We start from the raw sequence: 12,661 nt of genomic DNA on the forward strand, positions 1-12,661 counted from the left end.
TGCCCTTGCTATTTTGGGTACTTGCACACAGTTTGCAATCCTAGTCTGCATACAGTAAGGCACAGCCTCTGGCTACTGAGCGCCTACAGGAGGTTGCATAATCGGGCTGGGCAGGTTGGTGACTCTGTATTCACATAACTGAGCCCAAGTCCCAACGTTTTACTGTGGCCAAAATAAGGAAAAGGAAAGCCCTCTTCTGCTTTAGTCTTAGTAGCTCAGTGGTTAGGGCACTTGCCCAGTGGTTAGGACCCAAACTTAATTTCGCACCTTCCCACCCTTGTATATCTTTGACTGTCTTAATGCTCTAATCACTCAGCTGTTGGGGCTTAAGCATAGCAGAACTGCCCTCCGCTCGTCTAATAGCTGCTTAACATGTTTTTTTGCCAAGTATGATTATGAATGTATAGTTACCATTGCAACTGCCTGACCAGAGCACAGCTTACTGCACATACATGGTATCTGTGTGGATGCTTACATATCCACATTGCACATGGGGTGGCATAAGTACCAAAAAGAGCAGTTCTATGGCTTGAAATCAGCCATTTCAGTGTGTAAAATGAAATAAGATTTGCCCATTTGTTTAAGGGATAAATAAAACAACTTTGAAATTCTTTAGAAACGTTCTCCACAGGATCTTAAAGGTATATACAATCTGGTGGATTTTAAGGTGTGTGAAAAAGGTATTATTTCCACTTTACATATGGAAAAACTGAGAGACCGAAGTATTAAGTGATGTATGTGAAGTAACGAAGGCAAAAATATAAACCAGGTTCCAGATTGTGTGCTCTAGCCACAAGCTCATCATTCTTGCTAATGTACATCAGCATATGTATTTAAGTGGTTCAATATGTGATGATATTTGTGCCCTGGATGAGAGGTTACATAAGAATATTGGAGCTTTTCCAGGTCTAAAATTATGACAAAAAAAATTACTACACATTTCATAATTTGCACTTTTTCAGTGTATCTGGTTAGTGTTAAATTGGATTGTTAGGTTTCAGAGAGGTTAGACTTCAGAGGGAATAAGTAATTTATGATTTTTTTCTCCCTAGTCTGTTTAAAATCACACTTCATTATTTATTCATCCACTTCGTATCTTCCTGTTTAAATTGTACTTCAGAAAACTCTGTATAAATTCTGTGGGTGGATGTTGGGAAATATCATCTTGGTAGTTTCTTGTAAACTACGCAATGAAATGTTTTAATCAGCCTTTCTCAGCCAAATTAATTTATGCAAACTCAATATTCATCAACTCTGAGGTATAACAAGATGAACTAAATTGAAACAATTTTGCACAGGTTCTAATCTACCTAAGGTATACATAAGGAAAATGAGTAATCGTTCTTTTAGAGCTAATGTGTGCTTTTCTTTTGTGGTCATATGTGGTTGGGAAGCAGGTTGCATTGAATAGAAAGGGATGCTTTCTTTGGTCATAGGCAGAGTGGGAGGAGGTGGAGTGAAGTGGATTATTTTTTAATTGGGGGAGATAATAGGGGAGTTTATTTTGTTGTAATTTCTTATTTGAATATTTTATTCTGTTTCTATATTTTTGTCTTTCATTGTAAACTACCCTGAGCCTTTTTTGGGGAGGCATATAAATCAGGGATCAGCAACGTTTTTGGACAGAGTATCAAAAACACCCGTAACCTTGACTTGTAAGATGTTGGTATGCCAGGGGCAGGTGTCAGGGGACCCATGAGAGGCCTGATCCTTGTTGTGATAGTGCAGCCCTGGCCCATTCCGCAGCATTTTTCCCCGAGGCATATGTATACCTGCCGTCAGCAACAAGTCAGGGCAGGGCTCCGTGGACCCTGGTGCAGCCACTTGTAGTCTCCTGGCTGCCTCCCACAGCTGGCCTGGGCTCTGAGCAGGCCCTTGCCAACCACCATGGAGCCTGAGGTGCTAGCAGCAGCCTGACTCATTGCTGGTGGCAGGTACATTTGCCCCTTGGTGTGAACAGCGGAGAAGGGGCTGGGGTTGCACTGCCACAACCCGGATTGGGCTACGTCGCCATCCGCCTCAAGGTGCACGTGCCAAGTAAAATGCCTCCTCATGCCACACTCTGACACATGTGGCAGGGTTTGCCAACCCCCTAATGTAAATCTATAAATAAATAAGTAAAATAAATATTCCCAGTCCTTGCAGCATTCCCTCAGATGTTGTGATACCAGAATTCTAATATTTTTTGTTGTTCTCTGCTGCAGTCCTTCTAGTTTGTCCTTGTCCTTTTTCAAATGTGGTGCCTAAAACAGGACACAGTATACCAGGTGAGACCTCAGCAGTGTCAAATAGAGTGAAAGAATAATTGTGCTTGTATGACAATGATGGGTTTGTTTTAATATTTAGAGTTTAAATGTGTTTATGTTATAATAATGTTGTATGCCCTAGTTTCCATAACTAGTTTGTGCACAGGGAAAGGGAGGGATTAACTGTATTTGGAAGAACTTGCAAAAGTGCTGTGTTGATGGGGAGTAGCCCATCAAGAAATCAATGTGTCAATTTGCATATGAAAACCCAACATATAACCAGGGGCCCTTAAAGAAGTTATATTTTTCACAGGATGAGGCCCCTGAAAGCTCTCTACAGTCATAACATAATAAACGTTCAAGGCTTCAGAAGGCAGACAAGGTTCTTTGGGTGAATATGATATATTTTATTAGACCAACTTAAATAGTTGGGAGAAAAAATTATATAGCGAGCTTTCGGGTTTAAAAACCGTTCACCAGGCTGAGGAAGTCTCTGCAGTTGGTGTGCACTCTTCCTGGATGGAATGAATCCAGAGGCTGGGCTGGTATGCATGTAAGACAGGCAGTCAGTGAAGATGTAAATTGAGGAGTCAGTGGGTAAGAGACATGCTGCGGGGGGGGGGGAGAACATTCATCCCTCTTCTCCCCCCTGGCCCCATCTAGCCAGGGTCAGAACAGGGTGGCATTGAGCCCCACCCTCCACCCAACAGGTGAGTGTCTGCTGGGTTTCGCCTGTTGGGTTCAATGGCACTCTAACTTGTAGCACTTTTTGTAAAGCACCATGAGTTAAAGCGTCTCCCTGACAGGCTGTCTGCACTTATCTAAGCACTCAAAGTTTAGCCTCAGCAGGTAGAAAGACTCCCTGGTGTTTCTGGTGCCAAGCAGGGACCTAAAAGTTGAGACCTTCATCAAAAACAGATACCCAGAGAGAGAGAGAGGATTCAGGGAGAGAGAGCTAGAATGAAAGAAAGGACTTCAAGAGTTTTCAAGGAAAAAGGACTGGTAGGACTATTTTACCTGCTAGCATTTTGGGCAGAAGGACTCTTATATTGTTGTAGGCCAATAAAGACACCTGATCTTTGGGCACCTGATCTAGTGCACATCCACAAAGCCTGTCATCTTGTAAAAGGCAATCAGACTGATCAAGTTTGACTTGATCTTGATGAGTGATATTGGCTCTTCCTGATCATCTTAGTATTTCTTAATATTTCCAGGTCCTTAAAAATAGATTCCTTGGTTACAGGCTCCATAATCTTTCCAGATATCAAGGTTGGACTGACTCATCTGTAATTCCTTAGATCCTCCTTCTTCTTAAACATAGGCACAATATTTGCCTTTTTCCAGTTACCTACAACCTTACTCGACTTCCCCAATTCTCAGGGAGAATGGTCAGTAGCTCTGTGATTCCTTGAGTACTCATAGATACATCTTGTCCAGTCTTGCTGATCTGAAAACATTGATTTCTCTAAATTCTTTTCCTGTTCTTTTCCCACCTCAAACTATGCATCTCCTCCCCTTATTTCCACCCTTTGCTATCTAGTAGCTGACCTACTTCATAAAAATTGAAAAGGCATTAAATACTTTACCCTCCTCTGTGTCATCTTTTGTTAGATTGCCATTTGCACTGAAGAAGGGACCATATCTTTCCTTAATCTTCTTTTGATTCTGATATGCTTAAAGCAGAGGTGCTCAATCCCTGTCCTGTGGGCAAGATCCAGCCCCCGGAGCTCCCATAGGTCTGAAAATTTCTGTACATGTGAGGAGCCCTGTGGGTGGGGAACCCCAGGTCTGATTCATGTGCACAGGGCCTGAACCTGGTGGGCAGGGGTAGTGCAGGATCCCAGGTTAAACACTGGTAAGCAGGGGCAACATGGGGTTTTGGGGCCCAATCCCATTGTGCGGTCTTGGCATGGGGCCTTGGAGCCCAAAACTTGCATGCAGAAACAGCGTGGGGCCTCAGAGCCTGGTCACAGCATGTGGGGTCAGTGTGGGGCCTGACCTGCGTGTGCAGGACTTGGCAGAGGCAGGACAGGGCCCAGTCAGCTTGTAGACTTCCAGTCTGGGCCCAATCCAGCTCCCAATCTGGCCCAACATAACTCATCTTGCCCAGGGAAGGCAGAAGATTGAGCACCAATAATTTAGAGATTTTTTTTTTATTGCCTTTTACATCCCTTCCTAATTACATCTCAATTTGCACTTTTGCCTTCCTGATTTTCTCCCTTCTTGTCCATGTTATAAGTATATATTCCTCCCTAGTAGTATGGCCAGGTTTCCATTTTTGTGCGGTTCTTTTTTGAGTTTCAGTTCATTGAACAGTTCACTATTTAGCCAGGCTGATCTCTTGCTGGACTTCCTGTTCTTTTTTTACATCAGGATAGGCTGCTCTTGTGCCTTTAATATGGCTGTAGAGGGACCCGAACCAAACGGCCACACTGGGGTAGAGCCCAGGTGCCACGCTCTCAATGGGTGTTTTATTTTCCTATTTTTGTATCTTTCCTACCACAACTTGATGCAACTAAAAAGGATATCGGGAGGAGGTATGTGATGTTATAGGGCTTGTTGAGACTTGTGTGGGTCATGATATCCAAGAGTCATCTGTGGAGCACCACCTTCCCTACACCCCACCATTTTCCACCTGGGTAGTCTGTTGGTGACGGGAGTAGGGGCCTGGCTTCATGTGCTATGTACAAAGGTCTGTGAAGAAAGAAAATTAAGCGGCCTGGGGACAGTGTAAGTTGGCTGAGCCCAGGGGTCTTACTAAAGGTCTGTAGTTAATGTCATCCAGGCCATGTAAGAAAATGACTAGACCAATATAACTTAAATAATAGTGTCTGTGTCTGCTTCAGGCCTCACCTTAGCTCAGCAGCATGCAGCTGCCTTTCTTCAGGCAGTCAGGGCTCTTCAGGGTTCGTCCCCTGCTAGGAACCCAACCCAAGTAGACTGGCCTATCTCAGGCCAAGCTCTTCAGGTACCCTGGGGCCACAGGTATTATGAACCTATATGGGGCCCCTAAAGGTACCTGACCTCCAGCAGCTGTGTGGCAGTCAGGGTTCTATGGGTAGAGCTGATGTCAAGCTGGTCTTTAATCATAGGACCCTTGGCTCTGGTGAAGGGATGTGATGTGGACCAATGCCTATGCCAATGGTCCCTCCCTTCTGAGACTTGTGCTGCCTTATGGAGGAAATTCTGGGTTGTCCTGGGCCAACCCAGACCCCTACCTGCCTCCACGTGTCTTGCGCTGTTGCCACGTGCTAAGACCCCCGGAGGGGCTAATCCATTCCTGCAACTGAGGTTTCCAGGCCCTAGGCAGTGCCAATGGTACTGGCTGCTTGCCCTCTTCTTTGGCAAGCAGAAAGCTCCCCCCAACAGGTAAGAGCATAAAAGGTGTAAAAGGTGCCACCCATTTACTAGCCAAGCATCCAATCTCTATGGTAGATTATTTTCATTCATGTTCTAATAACTTACAGCTGGCATATGCAATTGGATGCTTGATTTCTTCCTTTTCCTGTGTTAATATGGCCCCTGGGGCCACCCCCAGTGCATCCATCTGCAAAATAAAGTTTTGATCAAAGTCCGGAGTGTACAAGACCGGTTCAAATGCTGTTTTATTTGTTCAAATGCTTCCTGGGCCTGCTGGGTTCCATTTGATCTTGCAAATCACGTTGCACTTAGTGGTGCCCCTAAAGGACTTAACTATCTTTGAAAAATGTGGGATGAATTTCCAGGACCCATGAAGGATCTGACCTGCTTTTTTTGTTCTAGGCTGTTTGTAATCATTTAAATCCTGTATTTTGTCAGCTAGCAGCTGTATCCTCCTTTGCCCTACTTGGAAGCCAAAATACTGGGTCTCTTTCTGGGCGAGCATACATTTGCCTGGATTAGCCATCAATCTGGCTCCCCACAGTTCTTGGAGGGCCTTCTGTAAGGCCTCCAAGTGTTGGTCTTAGCACTCTGAAAATATAATTACGCTGTCTACATATGCAGAAGCATAGGTCTGAGGGGAAGCCAATAGACAATCCCTTGGGTGCTGGAAGATGTCAGGCACACCATGCAGTCCAAACTGCCTGTGGCAGAATTTGAATAGTCCCCATGGAGTGCCAAAGGCTGTTTTTTTCTCAGTCCTCCATGGCCATGGAGATCTGCCAATACCCTTTTGTCATGTCAAAAGTGGATATGAACCTAGCTTGTCCAATCCATTCAAGCATGTCTTCTATACAGGGCATTGAGAAAGCATCAAGCTTAGCCACTGCATTGACCTTTCTAAAATCTCTATATGGGTTCAGGGACCCTTTTTTTTTTTTTTTTTAGAGATGATCACTAGGGGCTTCACCACTGGCTGACTGACTCTCTGATAATCCCCTTGTCTAGCATCTTTTGTAATTCCTGTTTAATAGGCCCATGCAAATGTGGAGTAACTGCTGCCAGGTCTCTCTGACCACAGAACCTGGAGGAGTTGTAGTTTTATGCACCACCCTCTTTGCATGTCTGGTTTCCATGCAAAATATGTTGTGGTACTCTCATAGTAACCCCTGTGATTGCCACTGTTTTGTGGCATCGAACTGTTTACTGAGCATAGGCCTTTCTGTAAGGTCAGGCTCCTCCGGTGGTGGTCCTAACTCCAGGTTATCTGGAAAAGGGGTTGTTAGGAAGCACTCCTGATCCTGCCACTCATTTAGTAGATTGATATGAAATATTTGTTGGGGTGGTCTGTGCCTTGGCTGGATAACTTCGTAATCTACAGGCCCAATTTGGCATGACATCTCAAAGGGGCCCTGCTACCTAGATAGGATCCAACTATTCTGGTCAGGCAGTAATACCAGGACCTTGTTCCCTGCTTTAAATGTGTGCTCTCAAACCCTGTCATTATAGTAGGTCTTTTGCCAAGGGTGGGCTCTTCAGAGGTTTTCCTCTGTTATTTGTTGAGTGCTGCATAACCTTTGCCGAAAGTCTGCTAGGTGCCTAGGGGTTTGGGCTGTAGGACTTGCTGTTGTTCCCAACCTTCCTTTATGATATCCAGAAGGCCTCTGGGCTCATACTCATACACTAGTTCAAAAGGTGAACATCCAGTAGAGACCTGAGGTGCCTCTTGTATGGCCAACATTAGTGACATTAGCATTTGGTCCCATTGTTTTGGATCCTCCTGAATTCATTTCTTAAGCATGGCCTTCATAGTTCAGTTGAACTGCTCGACCGGGCCATCGGTTTGGGGGTGGTATGTGGAGGTGCACAGGTGTTTTATCCATAAGGTTTGAACACTCTGCATATCACTCCAGCCATATAATTTGTTCCTTGGTCAGTTATACTTTCTTTACGGATGTCCACCCTGGCTACTCATTTAAGCAGTTTGTCTGCTATCCTGGGGACCATTGCAGACCTGGGCTATCCTGGGATGGCCACAGGGAACCATGTCACACAGTCCATGATTACTAATATATATATATAATGATAGCCCATACTATTTTTGGGTAGGGGTCCAGTGATGTCTAAAGCTATTCTCTCGAATGGCTTCCCAATAATGGGCATCACTATTGGGGGAGCTACTGGAGGCTTCTCTACCAAGGCCTTTTGACAAATCGGGTAGGTCTTACAGAACCACCCAACCTCTTTGTGTAACCCTGGCCAATAAAATCTCTGTGTCAGGTAAGCACCCATTTTATCATGCCTAAGATGTCCACCCAGGGATCTGTTGTGGGCCCGCTGTATTATTCGTTTACTCTGGGGCACTAGGAGCTGGCCAGTCTACTTTTGGTCTTCTTTCTCCTTATTTATTCTGTAAAGAAGATTACTTCTTACCTCAAACTGAGGAACTTGGCTTGCCATCTCTGGCTGCAGCAACTCTTTATTACAGCAGGGTAAGCCTTCACCGTACATGTGGCAAAAGGCTGATTCATCCATCTGGTCCTCTTGGAATGAGCCAGACTCCATCAGCTCTTCGATATCTATCTGTGGCATCTCAGGGTCTTCCTCATTTTCTGAGGCTATCTTCCCCACTAGTCCTTCTGCTCAAGGACTTACCTCTGTGGTTGCATGGCTAGATGCTGCTGCTTGTTTTAGGGCATGCCGTGAGACCTGAAAGTGTGGCCAATTCTGCCCTAATATCATAGGGCAAGGGAGGTCATTAGAAATTCCAATAGGCATCTCATGTGTCCTACCTGCTACCATGACCCAAAGTTTCCACCACTCATATATCATAGGTTTTCCATGCATGCAGACTACAGTTGTCTTGCTGGCAAGAGTTCCCAGTCAAGGCAGTAGGGTGCCAGCATACATCATGGACTGCACACACCCACTGTCAACCATTGCAGCAATCATCTGTCTGTCCACAGTAGGTCATAGGTGTGTCCATCCAGGGCATGCATGCCTGAAACTGCAGTCCATTCATTCTTGTTCAACATCAGTGAGTTCTGCTTCAGACGGTCTGTGGGGCAGGTGGCATTCTAGGTTGTGACCTGTGAAACTCCTGGAGCATTTCCATGTAGGGTGCCTGGACAGTCCACACTGGTTGCACCTATCCTCTTCATATGCCACCCTGTGCTTATTATCCTTGATATGTCTTCATCCCAGGGGCACACTAGATCAGGTCTCTGCCCTTGCACCATGTCCCTGGGTGCCTTTTCATCTGCCCCTGCAAATGCACCAGCCAACTTGACTGTGTCATCTAGGTTGCCTAGTTGATGCTGTTTCACCCACCTTTGAGTTTGTTCCTCAAGATCCCAAATGAACTGCTTAAGCACCACCATGTCAAACATCTGGAGGAGTAGAGTCTCCTTGGGTTTAAAACATTCTGCCATGCCCTCTTTGAACATATGGGCCAGCATCCAGGATTTTCTCTCTCCCTTATTCTTGTTTGCCCCAAACTGTAAACCGTAATGTTCAGGGGAAGCCTTGAAGTGATATAATATGGCCTCCTTAACTTTCCTTTAATCCAGTGCATAGGTCTGTGGCAGGCCTTGAGCATGGTCAGTCAGCAAGAGTCCTAAGTGGATAGCCCATCTGCTGGTGTCCCACCCTGCTGCTGAAGCAATGCACTCAAAAAAGTCTAGGTATGCCTTGGGGTCATCTTCTTTCATCATTCTTGTCATCTGAGGCTCACTGTGACCCTGTGTGTTTATAGCCTGCATCTCAGCTAACCTTTCTGCCAGGCCTTTCTGGCATGAAGACAAGGTGCCATGCGGGTCCACATCACTCACCCAGGCCTGGACCAGCTCTTGTAACAGTTACAATATGGTTTCCTGTGGCGGTGGCCTAGGTGCCATAGACCTGGCTGCATCAATTGGTGTGCCTTCCATGATTTTTCTTCCTTGCCCCATGGGTTAGGACTGCTGTTGTACAAGTACTGTAGCTTCCTGGCCAATGCACCACTTGTAGAGGGACCCAGGCTGAGTGGCCACAACAGGGTGCAGCCCAGGTGCTATACTCTCAATGGGTGTCTTACTCCCCTATTTTTGTATCTTATCTGTCACAGGTTTGTGTAACTATAAATTATATCAGGAGGTGGTACCTGATGATATGGGACTCGTTGAGATGGGTGCAGGTCACAATGTCCGAAAGTCTTCTGTGGGGTTCCACCTCCCCTACACCCCACCCCTTTCTGCTCAGGTGTTCTGTTGGTAATTGGAATAGGTACCTGGCCTTCCTAGGTTCCTGGTTTCCTGTATTAGGTAGAATGGTCCATGACAGAAGAAAAGCGGCTCGGGGCCAAGGGGTGACAATCCCAACAAGAAGCAAGGGGGGCAAGAGTGCCTGAAAGCCTCCCTGGCTCACCAAGGAAGTCCAGGAATGCCTGGTTGCCAAAAAGGCGGCGTACACCCGGTGGGGGGGCTGTCTCCAAAGAAGAGTATACCTCCACTGCTCGGGCCTGTAGGGGGGATGTTAGGAAAGCTAAGGCGGACATACAGCTAGGACTAGCATCCAAGATCAAAGATAATAAAAAGTCCTTTTTCAAATATATAGGGAGGATAAAGAAGGCACCAGAAAATGTGGGGCCCCTGCAAGATGCGCTGGGCAATCTGGTGGTTGTGCCAGAGGAGAAGGCAGACATCTTTAACAAATTCTTCACCTCCATTTTCTTGTGCAGGGACCGGGACTCCCCCACTGTGTTTCAAGACGGACTCAAGGGGAACACCTCAAGACCTAAGGATGAGGAGGACCGGGTTAGAGTGCTTCTGGAGGGTCTGGACATGTTCAAGTCAACAGGTCCAGATGCTTTCCACCCCAGGGTGTTGAGGGAGCCTAGTAGGGGTTATTGCTGGGCCTTTGGTATGGCTTTATGAGCACTCACGGTGCTCGGGCCAGGTGCCAGATGATTGGAAGATAGCCAGTGTGGTCCCCATCTTTAAGAAAGGGAGGAGGGAGGACCCGGACAACTATAGGCCCGTCAGTCTTACCTCAATCCTGGGGAAACTCTTTGAGAAGATCATCAAGGAGCACATCTGTGATGGGCCGGCATCGGGGATGATGCTCAGGGGCAACCAGCACGGTTTCATTAGGGGCAAGTCATGTCAGACCAACCAGATTACCTTTTACGATCAGGTCACACCAGCATTGGATGCAGGTGTCACCATGGATGTAGTCTTTCTGGACTTCAGCAAGGCCTTTGACACTGTCGACCACCCCATCCTCATTAAAAAACTAGGCAACTGTGGCATCGATGCCTACACGGTCAGATGGATTGCTAATTGGCTGAAGGGTCGTACTCAGAGGGTGGTGGTGGATGGGTCATATTCAACCTGGGGGGAAGTGGGCAGTGGAGTCCCCCAGGGCTCGGTCCTTGGGCCCGCACTGTTCAATTTTTTTATCAGCGATTTGGTCGATGGGGTGAAAAGCAACCTGTTCAAATTTGCTGATGATACCAAAATCTGGGGTGAGGTGGGCATGCTAGTAGGGAGGGAAAGACGGCAGAAAGACCTGGATAGGTTGCAAAGGTGGGCTAACAAAAACAGGATGCATTTCAATATGGACAAGTGCAGGGTGCTGCACTTGGGCAGTAGTAACCGACAACACACTTGTAAGATGGGAAACCCCCTTCTTGAGAGCATGGAGGTAGAAAGGGATCTTGGAGTCATCATTGACTCCAAGATGACCATGGGCCGACAATGCAAGGTCACGGTCAGCAGGGCTAACCGGACCCTATCGTGCATCCACAGGTGCATCTCAAGTGGGGCCAAGGAGGTGATCCTCCCCCTTTATGCGACACTGGTCAGGCCACAGCTGGAGGACTGTATCCAGTTCTGGGCACCCCACTTCAAGAGGGATGTGGACAACATTGAGAGGGTCCAGAGGAGGGCCACCCGCATGATCCGGGGACAGCAGGGCAGACCCTACAATAAGAGGCTACGGGACCTGAACCTGTTCAGCCTTCACATGAGAAGGCTGAGGGGGGACCTTGTCACCATCTATAAACTCACTAGGAGGGACCAGAAGGGTTTGTGGGAGACTTTGTTTCCCCTAGCGCCCCTCGGGATAACAAGGAATAACGGCCACAAGTTGTTGGAGAGTAGGTTCAGATTAGACATCCGTAGGAACTACTTCACAGTTAGGGCGGCAAGGATCTGGAACCGACTTCCAAGGGAAGTGGTGCTGGCTCCTACCCTGGGGTTCTTTAAGAAGCGGCTCGATGCCTACCTGGCTGGGGTCACTTGAGCCCAGTTTCCCTCCTGCCCAGGCAGGGGGTCGGACTTGAAGATCTACAAGGTCCCTTCCAACCCTACTTCTATGATTCTATGAAAACCAAGTGGCCTGAGGACAGTGTACTTTGGCTGTGTCTGTGTCTGCTTCAGGTTTTACATTAGCCCAGCAGTATGCGGCCACCTCTCTTCAGGTGTTTGGGACTCTTCAAGGTTTGCCTTTTGCTATGAGCCCAATTCAAGCAGGGTGGCCTATCTCAGGCCAAGCCCTTCAGGTGGCTTGGGACCATGGGGCCCTTAAAGGTGCCTGAACTCCAGCAGCTGTGTGGCAGACAGGGTTCTGGTAGGGGGAGCCATGTCAAGCTGGTCTTCTATCAAAGGTCCTTGGCTCTGGTTGAAGGATGTAACATGGTCTGGTGCCTACACCAATGTCCCTCCGCCCCCCCCCCCCTTCTGAGGGTGGTGTGCTGCCTTATGCAGGAAGTTCTGGGCTGGCCTGGGCCAACCAGGACCATTGACTGCCCCCACTTGTCTTGTGGTTGCCGCCAGGTGCTGAGAGGGCCAGAGGGGCTCATCAGTTTCTGAAATTGTGGTTCCTAGGCCCTAGGCATTCCCAGCTGTGCCCTCTTCTCAAACTGGGCCACTTGCCGCCTTCTTGGGCTAGGCCCCAGGCCCATGTGCAGCCCCAGGCCCAGCTTCCAGCTTTCACTCCAGTCCAGGGAATGGGCCCATGGAGAGCACACTGCCCACCAGCTGCCTGTCTCACCAAGGGAGTGGAGGTGTGGAGGA

This window comes from Alligator mississippiensis, chromosome 12 (genome assembly GCF_030867095.1).
Source record: "Alligator mississippiensis isolate rAllMis1 chromosome 12, rAllMis1, whole genome shotgun sequence".
NCBI lineage: Eukaryota > Metazoa > Chordata > Crocodylia > Alligatoridae > Alligator > Alligator mississippiensis.